At 39.4% G+C, this 24,597-nt stretch overlaps 1 protein-coding gene across 4 annotated transcripts in view; it reads right to left on the minus strand.

The window, feature by feature from the left end:
* Nucleotides 1-24,597, minus strand: part of nrcama (neuronal cell adhesion molecule a) — an 85,011-nt gene that overhangs the window by 40,970 nt on the left and 19,444 nt on the right. For 2 of the 4 annotated variants that reach the window (XM_053641005.1, XM_053641007.1), the window contains exons 1-2: nucleotides 11,739-13,052; nucleotides 8,753-8,801 (exon numbers count right to left, since the gene is read on the minus strand). The gene's annotated coding sequence lies outside the window, so the exon portion shown is untranslated. Of the gene's footprint in view, nucleotides 1-8,752; nucleotides 8,802-11,738; nucleotides 13,053-24,597 lie in introns of those variants that run through there. The other 2 variants (XM_053641006.1, XM_053641004.1) reach the window with 1 other exon arrangement.

Consider the following 24,597-nt stretch of genomic DNA (forward strand, 5'->3'; position numbering starts at 1 on the left):
TTAAAGAAATGCTTATAAAACAGCAACAGCCCTCAAAAACTATGAAAATTAAAAAAAAAAAATGACTTTTTACAATTTTACAAATACGGATTTTTATAAATGCTTTCTCACTGCGTGTTTTCATTACTCTACTCAGACTCATTGGTATTCCCCAAACTCCCTCCCTGCGCTCTTCACAACACCTCTCAGATTGCAGATTGCTGTGTGTTAAAATCTTAATCGCTGGAACTGCATTAACAAAGAGCCTTGTTAGCATGCAAAACAAAGCAGTAAATCTGCATCAGGCCTGTGTGTCTATGCTGCCTAATCAGATAAATCACACCGATACAAAACACATTGTTTATCATACTCACATCAGGATGTAAGATTTACATTAGGTTCCCACATAGCCCAATCAAATGCGCTGACATATCAATACTCTACAGCTGAGGAAGCCTTAAAGCGAAGCTAGGGACTGCACAGAGCTACTTATAATGTAAACGAACACTATATATATATATATATATATATATATATATATATATATATATATATATATATATATATATCCCTTCAGTGTTCAAACACAAGCTGATTCTAGTTTGCTACACTACAGTGGGCAGGTAGAAACACTACCACCGCTGTGTCCGCTGACCTTTAAAGCAGCACTTCAAATACAGGATTAAGGTTTCTAAATCATTTTAGAAGTCATTAAAATAAGATCAAGGACAGGCAGGGAGCCGAGAGAGAACTTCAGTGCTGAAATTGACCTTAGAGAGTCTTGTTCACTTTGTTTTTTTTGTTGTTGTTGTTTTTTGACAATGGGACCACAGTGTGCTCAAATAATCAGTAAGCCAGTGTTATACACAAACACACGTCTGTGAGTGAACAGGAGGGAGTAAGTGTAAGCATATTCAAGTGGATGTCATAGGGCTCTGCATTTGCATATGTAAATAATTGGATTAGAAACAGAGCAATAGTGTTGGCATCGAGTTTAGACTTTAGCCAGAACCCCAAAAACACTCATAATGCTTTCAGTGATTTCAGGTCAATGCACATGGAACAAGAAAATCAATCAATCAGTCAATCAATCAATCGGTCTGTCTGTCTATGCAAATTGTTGGGTCCCCCCCCACAATTTTTACTTTAATAATACATTCGATTTGGACAATGAATGCAAATTTCAGTGCAATGATAAATATTATAATCACTCTTTAATTGTTGGGTCTTTTGACCTATTTGGTCAAGCAAACATTTGATCCTCTTTGAAACAGTGCCTATTAATATGTCAATATATCAACATGTCATAATGTAATTTGATAGAGTGTTGACACACTATCAAATGACACCTAAAATTGATATTTTGAAGCCATTTTCACAATTTAAATAAACAAAAAAACAGGTCAGTCCCATGGAAAAAGTAAGCAGACCTTCCCCCTCTGAGTGTGTTACGCTGTTCTGTTACGCAGAATGAGCATCAGTTCATAAATATGCAAGTCGCTGTGTCTTGGAGGAAGCACATGTTGGCCTTCACGCTCCCGAGTTGGAAGGTGTCATTTCATTTGATAGGGTTGACTAGTACGTGGGGAATTGGTAGTTGACCAAACTAGGGAGAAATAAACACTTCTAGGTTACAGCAGTACAATTATTAAATATGATGAACATGCAACTATGGAACATCTAACTTCCACGTCTCTAAAATGAGCAGATGAATAATTGGAAAATGTTAGAACTAGTTCCAGTTTAGGCTGCACTCGAAATGTCAACATGGAGAGCGTCGCGAATCTTAGTAGGAACAGAGAATGTTGTCGTAAGCACACAGTGAAATCATTCTAAAAAGATGGAAGATGGGAATTCAGACTGAAAAATAAAATCGATTGAAATCAGTATAAATAAACATAGATCTAATGTTTGTAATGAACAATGTGGCTAATTGCGTTTCCCAAAAATGGAGCATCGGCAGGCCGAAAGCACTGGCAATGTTGTCAGTCAGCAGATCCTAAAGCTCATGAGAAAAAGGCCCATTGATGTAATAGATTACAATGAAGATACAGAGAAATATTTGAACACACACACACACACCCACACACACACACACTTAATGAACTACCTATATGTCCATTAAGTGTGTGTGTTCAGAGATTTCTCTGTATCTTCACTGCAATCTGTTACATTTATGTTCATTCAACTTCCTTCACTGTCTTACCTTTCGCGTTTAAAAGATCATCCAACTGAATATAAAAACAACTATTATTAGTCATTCCGGCACATGTAGGATAATGATTGTGATGCTAATGTTTCAGTTAATGTGTGTGTTTGTGTGTGTGTGTGTGTGTGTGTGTGTGTGTGTGCGCGCGCGCGCGTGTGGGGGGGGGGCGTCATACAGTGAATCTCTGCTAAAATCAGTGACCTCAGGCCTTTTAGAGAAGCCTATTCACCGCACTGTGTCATTCCAGCACAATCCGTAATCAATAGGCCTTTTTTCTCATGAGCTTAAGGATCTGCTGACTAACAGCATTTCCAGTGCTTTCGGCCTGCCGATGCTCCATTGTCGGGAAATGCAATTACCGGTCTATTCTCACTTTTCAACATATCACAGACCAAAGGGGTTGGATGAGTGATAACTCAGTTCTAGGGGGGTGTAAATAATCATGGGTCTGAAAAAATAAATTATGATGTACGTCAGCAATGTCTTATATGAAAAATACGTGATTCAATCTACCACCTGTTGAGTTTTCCATACATGTATATCATTAAGGTGGTGAATATCTAAATCAGTCATACAGGAGCTTCTGCACCTGCTCACTTAAACAAGTCCGCTTAGCAATCTGCATCCCATAAGTACAGGTGACCATGGCAACACAAAAAACAAACAAACAAAAAACAGAGAGAATGCAAATGAAAAGTGCCTGTCTGGTGCTGTCTTAGTCACTAAGATGAAATTACATTTAGGAGAATGAGGATGTACTTTAACTGAGTTTTTCACCATGCAGTCAATTCTTCTGTATCTCAAAAGGCTACACTTTTTTCAGGACTCATTCCCACCTGCTCCTTTGAAAGGTCGCACTGGAGGTGGTCTGCATCCCTTGCTCCCACTTAACAGTCAAACAGTATATTCCTAGTGCCAGGAAATACAATCAAATGGAGTGCAGACCTCAGAAACCCCTCTATTGTGAGCGAGGGCTCTCCGCCACACAGGGTAGAGCTATATGTAACCGTGGAAGGCGGCGTTCACTCATTAGCTTCTCCCCATTTCAACCCTGTCTCTATTGTGCCTGACTTGCACAAACCAGACTCCCTGATGAAGAGGAGAAGAAAAGACTGTGAGAACTGCATGAGCGAGAGTAAGAGTGAGAGAGAAATCCATTATAGTAAGTGGGAGTATGAAAGGATGTTTCGAGTTTAATGTCTTTAAATGAAAACAAATGTGTGTAACAATGCCTACAGTACGTAATATCGTGACTGTCGTAGAAGGAAAGACTGAAAACTGCAAACACACATCGTACACGTCATCAATCTCACTGTGTGCATGGAGTGTCACTGTGTTTCGCATGAAATAATCCAATACCCAGCATAAGAATCAGTAAAGGTCATGGCACAGGGCAAGTCTAGCCACTCCTAAATCTCATTCAATTCCTGCAGGTGAATACCAATCCATTTCCCTTCACTGCTTTCAAAAAAGCCTGGCCATTCAGTTTTACAACGCAAGCCTACAATAGCTCTTTCAAACTGTGAGAAAATTAAATCAGTGCTTTCTGTAGCCCACAAGTGTGAGGGAGAATCAGCTGACCTCCCAGTGGCAACACCTAATCAAACATATAGGATTAGCAATGCAATTAATGGAAAATCTTTTCCCAATCTTACAGCTTCCATTATTGTGCTGAAACGTTCTGAAATCATGAGTATGATACTGAATCCACGAAGGTTAAACCAAGTAAGACCTCATTTGCCTCAAATCCTTAACTAATTAGAATCCATAATTGCTACTTTGGAAATTGCCTGTGGCAACTATGTGGAACAGTTTAGTTCAGGGATATTTTCTTGATCAAGTCTAATAATGCTCCAGATTTCACACTCATTATCAATTGTAGGAAAGCACAAACACGCAATCATTCATATGCAAAACATTTCCACACAGCCTAAAGAGAGTAGCAATCCTTATTCATCAATGCACTGAGTAAACATGTTTTAATTGCCAAAACAGCTTCCCATGCTAGCCTAACTCTAACGCTAAATGCTAAGTATGTCCCCTTTGGGCTTTGAATGTGCAGGCCATACAAGTTTACCCAGTTTAAAGCTGAAGTCAACAGACTGCTGATCCCGAGGCTTTGTTGATGTGCAATGGTCAGTTGAGTGACCTTCTCTAATGTGCATCTATCAGCCAATGAACCATTCACCCAGCTTCATGTCACTTAATGGGCATTACAATGGCTGTGGGTTCACTCTCTGCCCAGTGGATATTGACTGACACTCCACAAGTGTATGTCCATCAGTGGCTTTTTGAGGTGCAGAACCACTCACAGATTCTTCACACTGATGTTCAGTGATGTTCAGTAAACGGAAAGTAACCAGATAATAGCAGTTAGGAAGTGGCAATCCTAACAATCTCAGATTGTAAACAATGTAAACATAATCAGTCCCTCCAGAATTTTTGCAACCGCAGAAATTAACGCAAAATCAAGTAAACGCCGCAATATTCTGCGGAGCTTGAAAATCTTTTCAAAATTACTGCCGATTCGGGCCAAGACGCGTCATGTGACGTCATCACAACGTGCATTCAGCTAAAGCCCTCTTCGAACATGAGTACAAAAGCTAAAAGGTCTCATTTAAAAACAAACGTCACTGAGAAAGAAATCACGTGCAAAACAATTTCATGCAATTGCAATTTCGCCAGGTCAAGTAGTTTGCCGCAAAAAATGCACAAAAAACTCCGCAAATTGCATCACAGATTTAGTAAAAAACCACAGCAAAATCAAGCCTTTTTGGCTGCAACAATCACAAAAAACTCTGCGAGATCTTGTACGGACCGCATAATACACAGAGTATAAGTGCAAAATACTACTGGATTATCGATAGCAAAGCTGCAGGTATAGAAACTGTAGCAAAGCCAGACACACAATTTTCATTATATTCTAGAAAGATGACACAACTAAGTGCTGATAGAGTGACAAGGAAAGAGCAAAATTTTTAATCAGACTTTTAAGCAGTAAGCTGTATGTATCGTTCAGAGAATAAAATCATATCAAATATATCACACCACAAACTAGGAACCATGTAAGGAATAATACATGATGTGACGTTCGGATATAGGAAAACAATCGACCCTGAAGTGCTTTATTCCACTTATACCATGGCACTTTCCCAGCACTGTATATATTTTTTATTAATTAAACTATAGCACACTGTACTTTTTTCATTTTATGGTTTTAGAATGTCAAAACAAGTTCCTGATCCTGTAACAAGTTGCTGGTATGACCTACATCACAGAAGCTATAAACAGTTATAACGTGTATAAACAAGTATAAACCTGTCATGTTACCGAGATCTTAGAAAGCGCAAAGTGTTCTGTCCGGAAATCTCTCCCATGGCTGTAAACTTACACTGAAGACTCCGTCCATAAACATCTTACAGAAATCTTCACCGTATCAATTAAGATTTATTTTTCTTTGATAAATAACGGCACCTTTTTAATCCGTTTATTATTAGCTGTACATTATGTGGATGTCCTACACAGAAGTCCTTGTGTATGAACTGTTACTATAGAAAAAAATAACGGATTAGAATGAGCACATTAATATAATGACTTGCCTTGCAGACAGAACTACTGTCTTGCTGTTACAGTAGATACTTTCTGACCAATCAGATTTAAGAATTCAACAGTGCTGTTGTATAAATGTAATCATACAAGTACCACACAATCTGACTGGTTAAAAAATTATTTTTCCTCATGTTGTAATTTTTTGTGCAATAATATGTTTTTATCACCTGCTATCAATCTGTTATTATATCACTCTTTACCAGATAAACCAAGAGCGATGTGACAGCAACTACTCAAAGCTTCTCGCTTGTCTAACATTCATGCATTTTGAAAAAAGTAACATCTGATATGCAACTCATGCTTTGGTCAAATTATAAATTCAAATTATGAGCTCTTTTCAAAGCCATCCTTCAAATCTACATTTGTGATGGAACAACAACTAAACAAACTGCAGTTAACTAGAAACAAAGAAAGTGCTAAACAAAGTGAGATGTGAAATAGATCTAATACAAAAACAAAATGGTGGAAAGAAAAAAGAAAAAGAAAAAAACCCAAAACAAAATGGATCCCTGCTGTACACTGACTACACTGATTTACTAGCTGAGCTAGCTTATATGCTAGCTACATTTGTAATTGTTTTCATTGAATTCAGTATCATGAAATTAAAATTAAATATCAACCAGTATATATTTCTCATATACAGCCTATATATTCTCATTAAGAATGAAGAGTACACTGTTTGTTAAGATAATGCCTAGGAATAGACGGCTAAAAAATGCATTGTGCTGTATGAAAATAAGATATGAACATATAATATAAAGAAAAGGCTGAACATATATAAAAAAATAAATAAAATAAAAAAATTTTAAAAAGCTCTTTCTAGATCTGTCCACCTCTGGTTCTGTCTCTCTCTGTCTGCCTCACGGTTCCTCTCCTTATAACTCTATTTAATGCTTTTCACTGAGGTGTGATAACTCTACACAGCACCCAGCTGGCTCTTGACTCCTGTCTCCACTCAGTACTTTGTGCTCATCGCTGATCTTGATCCTGCTGGTTAATCGTATTGGCTTTCCACCTGCAGAGACCAAATCTGCCTCCTCACCTATAACCTATATTTGAAGGACAGTTTATCTGAGGAGGAGTGACTAATTTCTGTTCCAATTAAACTTGACTGTTTTCTTTATTAAAAAAAAAACACATTTCCATTACAGACAGGGTGAATGTGGCGCACATGCCTGTGGGCTTCTTCTACATGAACCACACACATCAGATTAATATAAAACACTGCACGTCCAGCGCAGCCAGTCGAATGGCATATGAATAACATCTACCAAAAGAATATGAAAAAGCTTTATTGATTTTCGGTGCAGCCTTTCAAGTCACGTTCTAATTATTGCCTGTGGCAGCAAACATCCTGCATCTACCACTCTGAGGCTTCTAAGAGTAGCAAATACAGTCCCTTCAATAACACAATCGCTGATTAAAATGCTAAGCAGTCATGTATATTCTACACCAGAGTAAAGAGTACTCTCTTATCCTCGCCCCCTGTTGTTAGCAGTGCACACAAACAATCAAAAGAAGAAGAAAAAAGTATGGCACTAGACAAACAGAGACTTCAGAAGCTCTTATTCTGAATGTTGGACTGAACAAAGCCAGTGGGACTAGGGGTAGGAAACTACTAAAGTGGATACAGACATTCACTGTCTCTTCTCTCTCTGTTGTTGACTTTACTCATGCACAAATTGAGTACTCTCCGAATGCTGCATTATTATTGACTATTACGCTTAAAAACAGTCAGAGCAAGACAAGGTCACAATGCAGATGAAAGACAGAGGATACAGAACAGCTAATCGATATGTTATATAAAGTAAATAATGCTAGCAGAACCACAAAACCTCTGTACACGCTCAGTATAAAACAACAGTAGACATATACCATGTGGCTCTTAGAATAATCTCAGTAGCACAACTACAGTCCCCTCTGAAACTATTGGAACGGCAAATCGAATCCATTTGTTTGTGCTATACATCAAAGACATTTGGGTTTGAAATCAAGAGATGGATAAGGAAAGAGGGTTTAGGATTTCCTGGTATTTACATCTAGATGTGTTAAACAACATAAAACATAGAACGTTTTATATCAGACCACCCAATTTTTAGGCAAACAAAAGTATAGGAAGAGATAAGACTTGAAGTAAATTAAAGTAAATAACACTTAATATTTGGTTGCATATCCCTCGCTTGCAATAACTGCATTAAGCCTGCGACTCCTTGACATCACCAAAATTGATGGCATCTTCTTTTGTGGTGTTTTTCCGGGCCTCTTTTAGTTGTTGTTTGTTTCAGGGGTTTCTCCCTTCAGTCTCCTCTTCACGAGGTGAAATGCTGCTCAACTGGGTTAAGGTCTGGTGATTCACTTGGCCAGTCAAAAACCTTCCACTTTTCCCCCCTGATAAAGTCCTTTGTTGAGTCGGCAGTGTGTTTTGGATCATTGTCTTGTTGCATGATAAAGTTCCTCTTGATTAATTTGGATACATTTCTCTGTAATTTGTCAGTCAAAATGTTTGTGTAAACTTCTGAATTCATTCTACTGCTACCATCATGAGTGGCATCATCAATAAAGATTAGTCAGCCTCTTCCAGAAGCAGCCATGCTAGCCCAAGTCACGACACTACCTCCACCATGTTTCACTTGTCATATTCATCTTTTGATCTCAAACCCAAATGTCTTCAATGTACACCAAAAAAAAGAGAAAAATCAGCCTTGGTGTTCCAATAGTTTTTGGAAAGGGACTGAATATAGCGTGGATCTCGCCATGTCCTTGCTTCTGCGCATACATAAACAGCCAGACAGTGAAGCCCATTCAGGACTCTGTGCCAAGTATGAGATCACGATGTCTCAAACATATCAAGTGGCCAACATATTTTCCAACATGACAATTTCACACATCAGCTATGATACAAGTGAACATCACTGAAAACGGATGTGACACAATCCCAAATCCCAAAAAACTCACCTCTCTCCTCTTCTCTCTTCTCCTCTTTATCAGGGCTTGAATCCAACACCTGAAATCACAGGAAAATACATTTTGAACAAATGTAAACCCTAATGAACTTGTTTGAACAGAACTGTAATAATAATGAGCTCAGTGACAAGAGATACAGGCCTGGTGACAGTGTGAACTGGATGAACACAACTCCCTGTTATGGCTCACACTCGGCTATTCATTATGAAAATGTGCGAACTGCGTCTTAGCATGAAACACCCAGAGCAATGAAGAAGATGATTGAAGAACGCACTCCTGTCTAAATCATTCAAGATGTAGAGAACCCAGATGAACCAGCCTAGAGGCCTAGTTAGAAACCATTGTAAAATAAGATTATACATCATAATCTGTTCTCTCACTCTCTCCCCGTTGAACAGTATGAGTATTCCTGCTGTCTGATGTGATGTTGGTGCCTGATTCTGGCATACTTCTAGTGCTGTGGCTCCTCTTGCCCTCCAGATCTGCCAGATGTCACTTGTGACTCACTCTATGCTGTTGTGAATGGTTCCACGTGGATACCCAAAATATTGCACTTCCCAAAACCAGTTTATGACCAGCTCTTACCGTTACTTGATTAATAATCTTGCCTGGATACAATAGCGTTGTACCTAAGAACTGCTGCTGTAATCAGAAAGATTTTTCCTATGCTCATCCAAGGACTCTTATTCTCAGTATGCTCATACTGAACATCCTTTCCAGCAAACACTGGACATCCCCTGGACGTCGCGAACGTCCACTTACGTCCGCATTTGGTCCGGTTTATAACTTTCGCTGGCGGACGTAAAGCATAACGTTACTGAATGTGTTCATTTTAGCGAAAGTCCCCTAAGCTTTTCCAAATGACCGCTGGATGTCCAGTGAATGTCCATAGGACGTCAAGGGGACCCTAGACAAGGACGTTAGGGGGATGTTCGTAAAGGCCATTTAGGGGACGTCCTGGGGACCTTTTTTTGTCAGCTGGGTTTCAACACACTTAGCACCAGGGTCATTTCCTCCTATCAGTGGTATAAGCGGTAGCTCATGAAGCGGTGATCATGAAGCGTTCGTATAGATCTGGGGCCGAAAAATAAAAACTGAAAAATAAAGCCGAATAGGAAAAACTGAATTCCCAGAACATTGTTAAAAATAATGCTAGTTAACTACATTTAGCCCGTTGTTTCCCGCTTTCTTGCTTCTGCTTGTTAATGTAACTGAAATGGAAAACGTTAGTTGGCAGTTAGAAAGAAGTGTTAGGCAATGACCTGATAAGTTTTATGACTATACTAGCTATGACAACAGTAGCCCATTGACTCATAAGATAAAGAGGTAATAATTCTGGTCACTCTTACATATAAAATAAACTGGTGTGGCTAGGGGGCCCTGAGAAAGGTGTCACTTAAGACTCCCAAATTTTGACAAAACAACCTTGGTTTGTACTGTTTGGCATTATAGTATACAAGTGTAGAAGAGTAATAATCCCACTTCCTGGTGTCACCTAGAGGATGTGTTTACTTTTGCATCAGGTTTCTTCCTCATGTTCTCTCAGGGAGTTTGTACTTTTGGCTTGCTCTATCCATGCATCCATTTTCCTGGACAGGGTGCCAACCCATCGCAGGGCACAATGGCACACATATTCACACACTACAGACAATTTGGAAATGCCAGTCAGCCGACAGCGCATGTCTTTGGACTGGAGGAGGAAAGCTGAGTGCCCAGAGGAAACCCCTGGAGCACGGGGAGAACATGCAAGCTCCACATACACAGTGCAGAGGTGGGATTCAAACCCCCAACTCCGGAGGTATGAGGCAAACGTGCTAGCCACTAAGGACCCTGGCTTGCTCTATACAGATCTACAGTGGTGCTTGAAAGTTTGTGGACCCTTTAGAATTTTCTATATATATATGCATAAATATGACCTATAACATCATGAAATTTTCACAGAAGTCCTAAAAGTAGATAAAGAGAACCCAATTAAACAAATGAGATACAAATATTATACTTGGTCATTTACTTATTGAGGAAAATGATCCAATATTACACATCTCATTTGTTGAATTGGGTTCTCTTTGTCTACTTTGAGGATTTATGTTAAAATTTTAGGATTTTTGAGGTAATATTTATACAGATATATAGAAAATTCTAAAGCGTTCACAAACTTTCAAGTGCCACTGTAAATATAAACCTACACTCAGATTTCTTTAAAGCTGCTTTGTGACAACTTATAATGTTAAACATTCCGTACAAACATAAATGAAATGAATTGAACTGGACAGAAGGTGGGAGGGGGAAATGGCTAGAGGAGTAAGGAACCTTTCTCACAGCAGTGCTTTTAGTCGTCATGAAGATGAGCAATCAGTAACAGTTGTACTGAATTCAGGAGAGTAAATCTACTACAGGTAACAAGGTGAACTGCGTCTAGGAGAGTGAGAAATCTCAGCGCTGCCCTCCTGAAAAAAACAACAGAACCCCTCATCGAATTTGTAATGGTTTTAATGGTTATAATGGGAATTGTATTGGCTTTAATGGAAACTGTAATGGTCCATTTGGGACTCTACTGGTAATTTGTTGTGTTCTACTGGTGGCATGTTTTGTTTAGTGGATACCATTAAGGACCAATAATGGTAATGGTATTAATGGTTAACAGCTGATGGTTTGTACTGGAAACCATTAGAATTTCTGTGATTTCTATTGTTGTTGTTTTTTCCCGCAGGGTGGTTATTTACATGCATAGCTGAAAGGCGCACACATTCGCATCGGACCGAAATTAGATTATTAGCCAGGTAATTGCAAGAAGCTATAATAAAACTGTTTGCCCAGATCCGCTAGTGATATGATCGCGCAAAGTTCCTGAAACACTCAGATGATGTGTGTAAACCGGCGCATCAGAAGCTCTGCGCTTGGACACGGCTCACCAGAACTGCGCTGAAAATCACTACGGCTCCGTTTCTATAGAAAAAGCCTGAGATCGAGTTCTTACCTTTATTTTAGCGGCGTCGCGACTAACTGCGCATCATTAATCCACCAGTGTCGCTGAAACTGTCTGGGATTAGTGCTGCGTCCTGCTCTGCACTTTCCTCAGTGCGAGAGTCTCGCTCTCTCTCTCTCTCTCACTCTCACACACACACACACACACACACACACACAATTCCCATTCAGACCGTGCGCCACCCCAACCCTCCCTTGTTTTTTTTGTTTGTTTGTTTGTTTGTTTGTTTTGGGTTGTTGTTGTTTTTTTTTTTACCAAATCCGACTATATCCTAAATAAGACCTACAATCATATTAAACAGCACTATTAATTTATAATTATGTATTTTATTTTTACATTTTGGGTATATATATATATATTATTGAATTATATATATTTCAAAAGATTAGACACTCATTCTTTATTTTTATTATTTTCCCCACATTTTAGAATAATAATAAAGTCATCAAAACTCTGGAGTAACACAAATGGAACTATGGGAATTATGTTGTGATAAAAAAAAAAAAATCCAAAATAAATCAAGATAATTTAATATTTTAGCATCTTCAAAGTAGACACCCTCGACAAAGTATAACCCAACATATTATAAAAAGCCCAATAGTGTCATCTTTAATAAAGTAATTTCAGTGAGCTATTTTTCAGAAATTAGATATATAGTTGAAAGTAAAAGCATTGACTTTATTTAAATGCAAATGAGCCCAAATTAAATACCATTACATTCGGTGACCAACCCATCCCATCATCATTGCAACAAGCCAGTGCAAGTCACTAACAGGACACATGCTGTTAACGTAAGAAGAAATGCCTTGGGCTAGAATCCAGACTTCCTTTCCCACTGGGGTTGCCACTTGCCACCAGAAGTAGACCCGGCCCATATCTGAGCACACAGCAGATGTTGTGGGGAATCCTGGCCTGCTGATTAGGTGGTTGGGAAGGCTTTATGGGAATGCTGATTCCTCTACGGTATTATTGGTGCCGTTAAGAGGACCGATTTGAAAAAGGCTTTTGACGTCCGTTAGCTATGGTTGCACGGAGCAACAATGGTGGGCGATTTCCCTTTGAAAGTGTCTCTATTCTTCCCGCCTGGCCCAGGATAATACTGCCCTTTACAAATGCGCACAAACCTGAAACATAATCCTGTTCAAAGCACAGTGTACATGGCCTAGCACAATGAGCAGAGCTCTAAATAACCAGATCCAGGTAAAGATGTTTTTTTTTTCTCTGTCTTTTCCACTTTCGTTGTACATCCCAGGTCCGCAATGGTTACACCAAAATGTCTGATGGTCTGATTGTCTTCCTATGCAGACTTATTCAGATTCTATTCTTAATCTATTCTAAGTCTCAACAAAAAATAAATAAATCTGATGTCAGACCAGCACAGATGGACAACAAATACTTATACTTATGCATACCTTCATACTTCCTTGCAGGTGTACATACACTAGATCACACCACAGTGACAGCAAAGCTAAGCAGCTGTGTTTGTCTAATTATGGTCCACTGATTGCATTCATCAGATTGCAGTTCAGTGCTACAAGACCAGTTCAGCGAACGCTGCAGACAATTATCCAAACAAAACAAACATATAACCCAGATTAAATCGGATAATAACGATCCCACCCGAGTCATTAGCTCACACCTCATTAAACCTCATTGCTGCGTGTTATTTTTGTGAAACATATTTGTGTTTCTCATGTTTCTGGCATTTCTGACAGCCATGGTGGCGAGATGATTGATAGTGTGTGAGGTATGGGTGCCTTATTGAACAGTGTGAGCATGGATACAGTTGGGGTGATTGAGCATGTCTGAAGTCATTATTGCGGCACAAAGATCTGCTGAGGTTCATTCCTCCTCCTGTGACTCACACACTGAGAAAGACACAAGGCTGGATGACCTGCAGTTACAGTGTGTGTGTGTCTGTGTGTGTGTGTCTGAGGAGAGGACTATGTGAGGTTGATGGAGTGTTGGATTGAAATGGTGTGTGTGTGTGTGTGTGTGTGTGTGTGTGTTTGAGTACTCTACATTTTTTTCTGGTTGAGAGGTGCTGCTCTGATAGTGGGTTCCTATTCATCCTCATAAATAGCCCAGGCTGCTGATTGGCTGAGAGACAGAACAAGAGTCTGAATGCTCTCAAGTGTGCTGGAGTGGCCTATGTAGGGGGGTGTATCTCTCACAAACTTTACTCCCAGCCTTCATTGCCTACAAAAGCAACTCTGGTCACAACACTACAGTTTGCTGTTTTTGTGTGTGGTGGGTTTTTTTTTGGTCACGGCATACAAACAACCCATAGATTGTGCAAACATGCCTAATATCCATTTAAAGCCCATTTCTCATAGTTCTCCAGATGTCTGCTAAAAAGCAGTCCATTAAGTATTTCCTCAGCATCAATTTAAATCTTTTGGTAAACCTTGTAATGTACATATTAAAGATGTCTATTCATTTCAGTGCGTTTACTGTTCACACCTTTAACACCCATCATGTCTCGGCACATGCCAGTTTTTGATAGGCATGCTTTGGCTCACAAATTGGCTGCAAGCTGCATAATGTAGGTTAATTTAAAAGGGAATTAGGGAGATAATATCAGTGTTCCCCCTATAATGATAATTCTAGTTCAAACATATTATAATAAACTGGAGCAGCTTTTGGCTCAGAGGAAATAACATGCCACGTTATATATTATATCTCTCACAAACACGGTATTTAGTCGGACCACCTAGTACACAAAACCAGGTGACCGGTAAAGCGCTCTTAAGGGAATTACTAGCAAAATCTCAAAGAAAGGACATGGAGGTCATCCAAGCTCAGTTTGCCTTTTAAATGTTAACGCTAGATTTTACCCACCCTCTTCTCCTCTTTGCTTCACTAACACACATAGATGTCAGACACATACACACACACAAAGAAGAAGAAGAAGCAGAAGAAGAAGAAGAGAATGGGTTATATTGGTTTCCATGGCTATGAGTGGGTCATTTACCAAATCTGAGGATTTAAGTGACAGAGAGAGAGAGAAAGAAGGGGCATAGTTTTACCATAGATTGTATGTCCTTGCAGTCTGTAACCATGCTTTACCACTCACAGTATAGTCTTTCATAGGGTTAAGACCGCAAGACAACCGGTATTATATTTCACCCAAAACCCAAAGGAATCATTTTAAGAAACCACCTACCCATTTTCATTCCTGTTTTCCTTTAACAGTTGTATGACATGTTAAGAACATTTCCTATTAGTTAATTCAATTAGGACAGGAGAATATGCATATACTGTAACTAGATCTGTAACATCATATACATATCACCACATCAGTGAGTAGGTTCCAAGGCCTTTTATGTGGTTTACAAACAGCCCAATGCCACAGAAACTTGGTGCCATTCCAGAAAATGTCAGATGTGTATTCAGATGGTAATCCAATGGGAGATTTCAATGGCATGACGAGCCTCTTCAGGGCTTCAAGTCACGCTCTTTGATCTGCCCCTGCTTTAGAGGGAGAATCTTATTCTCTGCTAATTTATGTGCTAAAGGCATAATTGGACAAGTGGTCCAAAACATTGTCTGAAATAGCATGGTGTGTGGGAGACTACTACACAAAGCCACGATTTTTCATCTTCATAAAAAAAATTTATATGCTACTCCTGTACCACTTCTGATTTCGTCTTCCATTTCATCCGTAGACTTTTCACCTCATTGGCATTATGATAGCAAAAGCTCCTAGTGTCTGAATTACTTTACCGTTCTCTACAAGTCAATTCATTTTCTAGCCTTAAAAGCTAAAAACCTATGTAAAAAAAAAAAGTTTAAAGTCTTTTAGCCTTAACGCTATTCACTTCAAACTGCTATTAGCCTGAGGATAAATAAACCTCTGCTAAATAATCATTTATTACACTGAATATATATGTGTAAAAGTTAATCTTGTGAATGTCATGTATACATTTGCATGATGGCGCTGTTTAGCTAACTAGCTCAGCCTGAAGAAATACTGTACGAATATGCTATTAGATTGGAAGCGCCAAAACACCAGCTAGCTAGCTTTATAAGTTAGTGTTTAGCAACCTCAATTGAGGTATACAGTGCTGATACTGATTGTCCTGCCACTGTGTTGAAATGTTTTTTCACCAACAACACTTTGGAAAGCTGAATGTACAGCTGTTAAAGAAAAAATCTCCCCAGGGAACGACAAGAAAGTGCTACAGCTAGCTTACGGGTAGATTCCGACACACTACATTTGATTATATGTGAAAGTACGACCATTTCCTATCCATAAAATTATTCATTAATAAGATACAAAATGACACTATCTGTGGAAATACCATTAACAAATGCAACTGTGTATTTTGCCATCAACTAAACCCCCACCTAAATAAAACCACGTGCCAAAAAGGCTGCAGTTGGCCCTACATACATCACAGAAAGTATGATTACTAAAGATTATTATTATTACCTAAAAAATGTGATGGAGCAGGTGTAGTCTCTTTAACCTCTTTAACCTGCTTAGTGAATGGGAGGAGAAGTAGGATGGGACGGGGAGTTTTCTATTATTGGGTAACTTAATAATGATTCTGACAAGGCTCTCTCTATTCCAACAGCTACAACAGACAGGGTATTATGAAAATATTTTAAAACATGTGTAAGATGTGCAATGTAATATCCCCTTTAAAAACTATTTGGAAAGAATGTATGAATTAATTGTTTCCTTGAACCAAAAAAAAAAAAAACCCCAAAGTCTAGAATATCGTCCATGCCCCAGCCTGAGCTTTTTAACTAAAGTGTTTTCCTCTGTGCCACAAGGCAGGCAATAATTTATGCATGCACATGAATCGAACGACAAAGATAAGTACAAACAGGACGATCTTTATTGGATTTACGTGAAGGGGCAAACATACTGCACAATTCTCCTCAGCTCCTGAAAGACCTGTCTGACAGGAGCGCGATTTAATAAGCCTCACCACGGACACACTGTGTGCAGGCAAACAGAGACGACTGTGGGCACATTGGGAAGAGCCAGGAGGCCTTACAGAGGAGGAAAAACACTTTGGAGAAGCTGCATTAGTCAGATTAACAAGACTGAGACAAACAGCATGCATTTTCCTCCATCTCTACACCCTTATAATCATCCGTTCAAAAAATACTGAACAATGGCAGTAAGTTACATGTGAATGCTGCAGTCCGTGTTATATACATCACTGTGATAAACTGATTATTAGCTGTATTTGTCCACAGACCCCATGTAAGCATATTTAACAAATGGCTCAAACGTGTAGTGGTATTTCTGCTCCTGTGGCACTGTATCCACACAGCCAGACGAATAAAAAAATAATGATCTCATCATGGCAATTACGTATAATTTTAGACAGGAAAATCGCTCTATGCACACATCGCTTTCATTAAATTGTATAGAGGTCAAAAATGTGATTTGCAGATGCAACACATTGGTGAGTGACCTGGAAAATACATTCACACCGAGATGCTTCTAGCTGCTAACACATCATTACCATGGCGACAGCAGAGTGAAAACAAATGTCATCAAGTGGGAGAATCATTAACGACCCAGTTACACACACTCAATGTCAAATATAACAAGTGTGTGTCTCTCAGGCTCGGTCATAGCTGTGAAAACTGTTACAGGGTCAGCTTTTGTTGGTGTAGCAAAAATGAACGTGCAACAGATCTATTCACTGCAGAGAATATGGCTTGTTCAAAGGCATAGACAGAAAGCACACACACACACACACGCATATACATGCACACAGAGACAGAAAGCACACCTGCAGACTCACAGTCAATTCAAACACACCCAGAGCCTTAATATAAACCTTCCGCTCACCTTTTTTAAACTTTGTTTGAGATCAATGCCGGCTGGATTTCACCCACACTGTTCATTATTCCTGTGAGTTCCTGTACAGCCCCCACAAGTAGATGAGCTCATTTAATTATTTTTTTACACGTGAAGCAGTCTTCAGTCTTATCCACAAAGGGGCCGTTGTGGCTCCAGGTTTTCATCACAACCAACTAATGTTTATCTTCAAACAACTATTAGGTGTGTCTCCTGTTTGGTTAGAATGAAAACCTACAGCCATACCAGCCTTTTGTAGAAATAACTAAAAACCCTTGCACTAGTCACAAAAGCCTAACTTACAAAAGCCTAGGAGAAGCTTCAGAATTCTAGGGATGGGTATGTAGACTGTACGTAAATGTGACATTTAAAAAGACAAAATGAAGCCTTTCATAGACTTCATTTTCTTAGTCAGATTATTTCTGTTTCTGATAGACAAGGACATATAATGGAACAGATGGATATCGTGATTCATACGTAGTCACTGTATCTTTCCATGCTACCTTCTCTAGTTTGTCTATTCATATGCTCTAACTATTGGGTGGCTGTGGCTCGGGGGGTAGAGCGGGTTGTCCACTAATCGTAGGGTTGGCGGTTCGATTCCCAGCCCACATGACTCCACATGTCGAAGTGTCCTTGGGCAAGACACTGAACTCCAAGTTGCTCCCGATGGCAAGTTAGCGCCTTGCATGGCATCTCTGCTACCATTGGTGTGTGTGTGTGAATGGGTGACTGAGACACAGTGTAAAGCGTTTTGGATAAAATTACTATATAAGTGCAGACCATTTACTTGGTCTGAGTGTTTGGCAGCATGTAAGGTATAACAGCTTAATTTTCATTTCTGTTTTCTAGTTCCTAGATGTCTGGTTTAGTTCTTACTCTTTCAGTTTTTATCTGGTTTTGACTTCAGTCTGTCAGGATTCTGATAATTGATAACCCATGTTTTGGTTTAAACCCCAGTCATGGATTCTGATTCCTGTAATAACCCTAAATAAACACTTCTTCCTGCATCCACTTTTCACAAAATGCCATGGGGCAACAGCAGCTTGTAACTTTTTTTTTTTTGATGCAGCATGGATCCAGTGTCTTCCTACAAGCAGTAAAGCATAAGACCAATCTTAACCAGATATATTTGCAGTATACTTGGCTGATGAGTCTGTAACACCAGGGCAAACATAGCAGAGGCTTTAGACCCACCTATGTACAAGTCTCCTAACTTGCTGGCCTTTGAGTTCCTAGACCCACTAACCTTCTTCTAGATGCAGACCCAGCAACAGTGGATGCTGTCAGCCAGGACCCACTCTTTAGCACACACTATAGCTTCTGATATGGACTCTCATCCTCCTGTAACACTGACTAAACCTGTAATCTGTTCAGGCACCTAATGTGTCTGTTCACACACTTAGTCCTACTGTTAGTTCTGGTTTAACTTTGGTCTCTGTTCAATCCACTATCTCTGTCTCTGTCCTCATCTTCTGTCTTTGTCTTGACTTTCCCCAGTCTCTGCATCAGCCTAGCTTCCTTCCTCTGTGCTTCCATCCTGTGTGTTTCCTAGCCCTAATCAAGTCCTCGTCTCTGCCCCTGGTGTTGTCTCAATCTATGTCTTTTATATAAATCCACCGTCCCAAATCTCCCTTTTCTCTACTCTGGATCCTGGCTTAAGCCTTGCCCTAAGCCATGCAATATCACTGCAAGTACTGGCTCCCAGTTGCCTTTTAGTTGTGCACAAGTTAGGTGGCCTGTGAGGACTCTGATCGTTGATATGCCCTCAAAAAACTGTGTTGTCTCCGGCCATAAACTTGAGATATGATTAATAATAAATGCGCTTTAAGCGAGCACTTATATGTCCTGAACCTGCACGTTACAATGGACATAAAAAGTTGATTTTGTAAGTGGAATAAACAAACAAATAAAAGGAAAAGGACAAGACATTGGCAATGGTATGGGTCTGCTGGGCTTTCCTAAATGTTCCTTTTTAATCTGCTAGCATGAGTGACACTTGCTATGTACACAAACAGACAAATAAAATTGCTGTTAATATTTTACATATGCAAATGTAATGCATGTGATGCATTTCATTAATATGTTTATGTGTCAGTAGCAATGCAATACAAACACACACATTCATCAGTATGAGGCTCTTTACTCCAGATTCTACAACCAGTTCAAGAGTTTATCTCTCATACCAACTATTTCCCTGGCAGTCTCCTTGGCAACACACCTCTGAGTCAAGGATGACACATAAGGACACAGTAAACTAGCATGCACATCCCTGTTTCGGCTCACATAAAAATAGAGGGGTCTCCTTGGCAACCCTTTATTGCTATAGAGAATAGAATCATAAAAGAAATTATCATCTTTGATGACAAATTTTCCCCACACCTAATGGTTTTATTCTAAATTTACAACAACAACAACAACAAAAAACTGGTTTCAAAAGAAATATGTACTGGAACTACGATTTAGAAAAGAAACTTCTCTTCCTCTGTCTCATACTTGTCTGAATGTGCTTGCGTGGGTGGGAATGCTTAGGTCCAGGGCTGATGTATTATACAGTACATGTCCTGTTCTAGCTTTGCTTTTCACTGCTTCTTGTTTATAGGGCCAGAAAGAATAAGAGTAACGAGATAAAAATAAAAATGATCTGTGTAGTAGGAAATACATTTAGATGGGAAATGGGAACTGTAAAAAAGAATGCTGTATGCACTAGGTTGTTATCTGTGTTGAATAATGCATGGAGGTGTGGTAGACATTGAAAAGTATAATAAGAGCACAGATAAGCACCATGGGGAGCACGGTGGCTTAGTGGTTAGCATGTTTGCCTCGAACCTCCAGGGTTGGGGGTTCAATTCCCCCAAGTACGTGTGTGAGCAACTGTGCCCTGCGATGGGCTGATCCCCCATTCAGGGTGGACCCCACCTTGTGCCCCGAAGCCCCGGGATAGGCTCCCTGCGACCCTGTGTCCGATAAGCAGTACAGAAAATGGATGGATGGATAAGCAGTGTGGCTAGCTTTGCGTGAAACTACATGTATACAGTACAGTGGCAGACAGAGGATCTAAAATGTAAGGATGTAAGTTCTACTTCACCCCTGCTAACCTCCAGTGGAAGTGAATATCATTTTTTTGGAGATACGTACACACATACCAAGCCCTTCCTTAAGTTACAAAGTGATGTACAAAAGACACTGTGTTTCAATAAACGCTGTTCTTATACAGCCATCTTTCCATGCTTCTAAGATTCTGTCTGTGCTTCACTGAGATGGTCTGAGAACTCTGTTGACCAAAGCTGGTGATAGAGTCCTATCATCTGTCCTTTTTTTGGCCACAGTGAGTGTACTTTTCAAACACCCAGGCCAAGTCCATTCAGAACTCTGTGGCTTCTAACTTGAGTTTCCTCAATAGCTTGCAACCCTTGTTATCCATCACTCACCACACCAAAACCCAGGGTTGCTGCCCAAGGGCATATCACCCAATTTTGTAGCCAATCAACTGACCATGCAGCATTCCATGAATATGAATCTGCAGAGCGTTTCATATTGCACACAGTATGTGCATTGTGATACTATGTCAGCCGAATGGTGGCTATTCAATTCTCAGAGAAACTGTTCATCTGTCATGGAGAAAAACCACACAGGGAGGTCCCTTGCCTTAACAAAGCCAGGGCCACTGGTAGATGCACATCATCACTATGGCCCAGCCACTACTCTAAAAGTGTTCTCCTTATGGACAACACTTGAATGTGTCCCGGTTAAGAATGCCTAGTCTGCTGCTACCTTGGCGTCACCATGCGCCTCCTCCAGGCCCCAGAGGTTCACTGCTCACAGTGGTGTGAGTGAAGCTGTCAACACCTTTCCAGTCAGTCAGCTGGTTACTCATGGCATTATGGCATATGTCATCCAGGTGATACTCACTAGTCCTGGGGGAAATAGAATGTTAGTTATGTATGTAACTGTAGTTCTGTGAACACATCTGACAACCAGCCATGGTTCCCTGTCATTCAGAACAAGTATTGTTCCAGCGGGAACACAGCAAGACGATTCCAGGGAATGATGGCTGTATGACAACAGTATTTATTGCAAATACTATGTCATATGTCACTTTGTGACTTTGACATGATGTGCTCATCTAGACCAGCAGATGTTCTGGTCTCTCACACCTGTTAGACCTGAAGTTAAATTGCATTTAAATCAGAATTGAAATCTGTCAGTAACCACTTTCCAGTATAAAAGCTTCATCAGACATCTTGATCAGAAGTGTCCTGAATATTAAAGGCCCATAATCCTACTCTAAAGAATGCTGTAGAAAATCAGTTTCTATACTCGAAGCCCAGTGAAAAATTAAGGATCCAGCCTCTATTACTTTTTAGAACTGTTAAAACAAATCCTCCCTGGGTGTTTACAGCATTTCATAAGCATCCACCAGGTTTTTTTTTTTTTACATTGTTTAACTCTTTTCCCTCCCAACTTATTATTCAGTACTATGAATTATTTTACAGTAGATACGACTGGGAAGAAGGTAAGTTGGGACCCACAAATAGGCCTTGGGAGTTTAAGGGTTAAAATGGCCCACAAACCACACATCAAAACTGAGGGAGAGTAGTACAACTAGGCCTAATTTGTACAACCAAGTATTAGCTGTGCAAATTGTTGATCAAACCAAAATGAAGTTTGGTTAAACCAAAAGGAGCTGACCCTTACTGGATTCTCCATGGCAAAAATAAATCCAATTAGGAGTGTGGCGCCTGAGTCAGACTAATCAGGATTACACATCCCCCCAAAACGCTAAAGTCAGAACTGCAAAAGCAAGATAAATCTATTTTATTAATGATTCAAATATGGCTGCATTTACTTTACCTGTAAGTTGGCTGCCTTTATTACTCTTCTGTCAAGAGCTTTGCCAAACTGGTGGATGGCAGTGTTGCTAATAGTCCTAAACATTGAAGTTCATACAATAAGTTATAAGGGGGATGTGTTGTGAAGGGGGCAGGGATGCAAATCTGAATCAGGTGTGGACCTGCACAGCTAATTTCACATTTTTTACATACTGTGCTAAACTAATTTACGTTTGCAGACTCACACAAACACCAAAAACACCCTGAAAGATATTAACCCATTCGGTTCTGTCTGTTTTTGATTGTTTTTAACAAACTGGGCATGCAGATATAATTGACGTAAATCCTGGTCTAGAACTGCTCGCATAGCTAAAACATGTTTTTGAGGATATGTTAGGCAAGATAAACTGAAATCACAAAGTAATGTAACTAAAACATTGGTGTACCTGATGTTTGTGACTAGTTAAAGAGTTGTCCAGTTGTCATTTGAACTCAGTGAGGGCTCAATATTGTGAATTGTGAATCACTATAGATTCACCATCTTCCTTACCCAAAGCAGTCGTGCACTGTTCACTTCCTTTTTATGCTTGTAGTGTGAATGGGGTTTAGGTTTGGGTTAGGAGGTACTTCCCTTTGATCGAGACCGCACATTCTCCCACAGTCTAGACCTCTGATATTAACCTCAGCCCACTACTCTCTGGCTTCTGCCACTGCTACCTATGAATATTTCAAAGCGTCTACATCAAGAGGCTTCAGACAAGCTGGAGATTAAGGCTGGAGTCTCTCTGATGTGAGTTTGAGTGGAATCAAAAAGGGCAAAGCATTGAGATCAATGAGAGCAGTAGTTTATTGCTCAGAATTGCAGAATTGCACACAAATGCATATTTGTAAAATGTGATATAGTTCCTTTTTTCTAAACTACATGTGAATGAAGCAGTGTACTTGACATATTGTACATTAGTAAATCTGGAGAGAAGCACTCTGGGAAGTGATTGCTGTTGTAAAATGTGAGCAAAATTTGTGAGAACTACATGTATTTCTGAAAATAATCTATACATTGCACACACACCATCATTATCAGACCAGCCAAGCCCCAGCCACTTGCCTCGCCTATGGTAGAAACTGAAGTGCATGTACATGTACTTGGTTTTACGGTAACCATTAAAAAAATAATAATAAAATAATAATAATAAAAAAAAACAACTGTTTTAGTTAAGAAGTAGACACAAGCAGCATCTAATTATCATTCCAACATTTTAATTATCTGCGCCATTAAAAGTATTTGTAAAGCGTTATATTTGACACTTCATTCTAGGCCTCTTTATTCTGTTTTATTTTATTTCCTCTTCAACCAGGAAAGTGCTGTTTTTGACTATTTTTGGATAAATATTTTTTAGTGACGTCCCTAATGAAGTAGTAAATCAGTAAGACTGATATTAACTGATATATGTCAAACAAACATTGACAGATTTACATTTATCTTGACAGAAAGCGAGGGAACACCTTCCAAGTGGGAAAATCAAGACAAGACATTACTAATGTGAGATGGGGGAAGGGAGCCGGGGTTTCCATGGAGTCTGTTAATATCAAAGAGTTCATAGCACCTGTGTAACTGTCAATCATTCCAGATTCGCATGTCGATTGACTCATCTACTGATTTTACTGGGGGGAAAAAAAGAAGATTGGCATCAGTGTACTCTGATGTTAAAATTCAGAGTTCCTACTCAAAATGAGTAAAGGTTGACAGGTCTGCATTAGCAAAAGCATCATTTGAAGCTTACCTTTAAATCTAGGACATCTTTATCAGTTAAATAATGACATTCAAATAAATACCATTTATTTTAAACATTTGAAAATGTACCATTAAAAGAACATGTTTTATTAAACAGCCTTTTAATGACTTTTGGCTTTATACGCTGCATACCCTGAGCAATTTTAAATCTAGGAGCAATAAATGAAAGTGCACATACAGGAATTCATTTTCTTTTTCCGTCTTTCTTCAGAGCTCATGGCTCCCTATGATGTGGCCTTTAGCTAAAGTTTAATGGTGCTGTTAATCTAATATCTAGACAAAGGTTCAGGTTAACGTTGAAGAAAAGCTATGCCTTTAGTCTTAGGGAGACATGCTGTGCCACACTTGGCCTGCTGACAGTGAAATATGGCTCTCTCTTTAATGATGCAAGCAAGACAC

Source organism: Ictalurus furcatus, chromosome 14 (genome assembly GCF_023375685.1).
Source record: "Ictalurus furcatus strain D&B chromosome 14, Billie_1.0, whole genome shotgun sequence".
Classification (NCBI taxonomy): domain Eukaryota; kingdom Metazoa; phylum Chordata; class Actinopteri; order Siluriformes; family Ictaluridae; genus Ictalurus; species Ictalurus furcatus.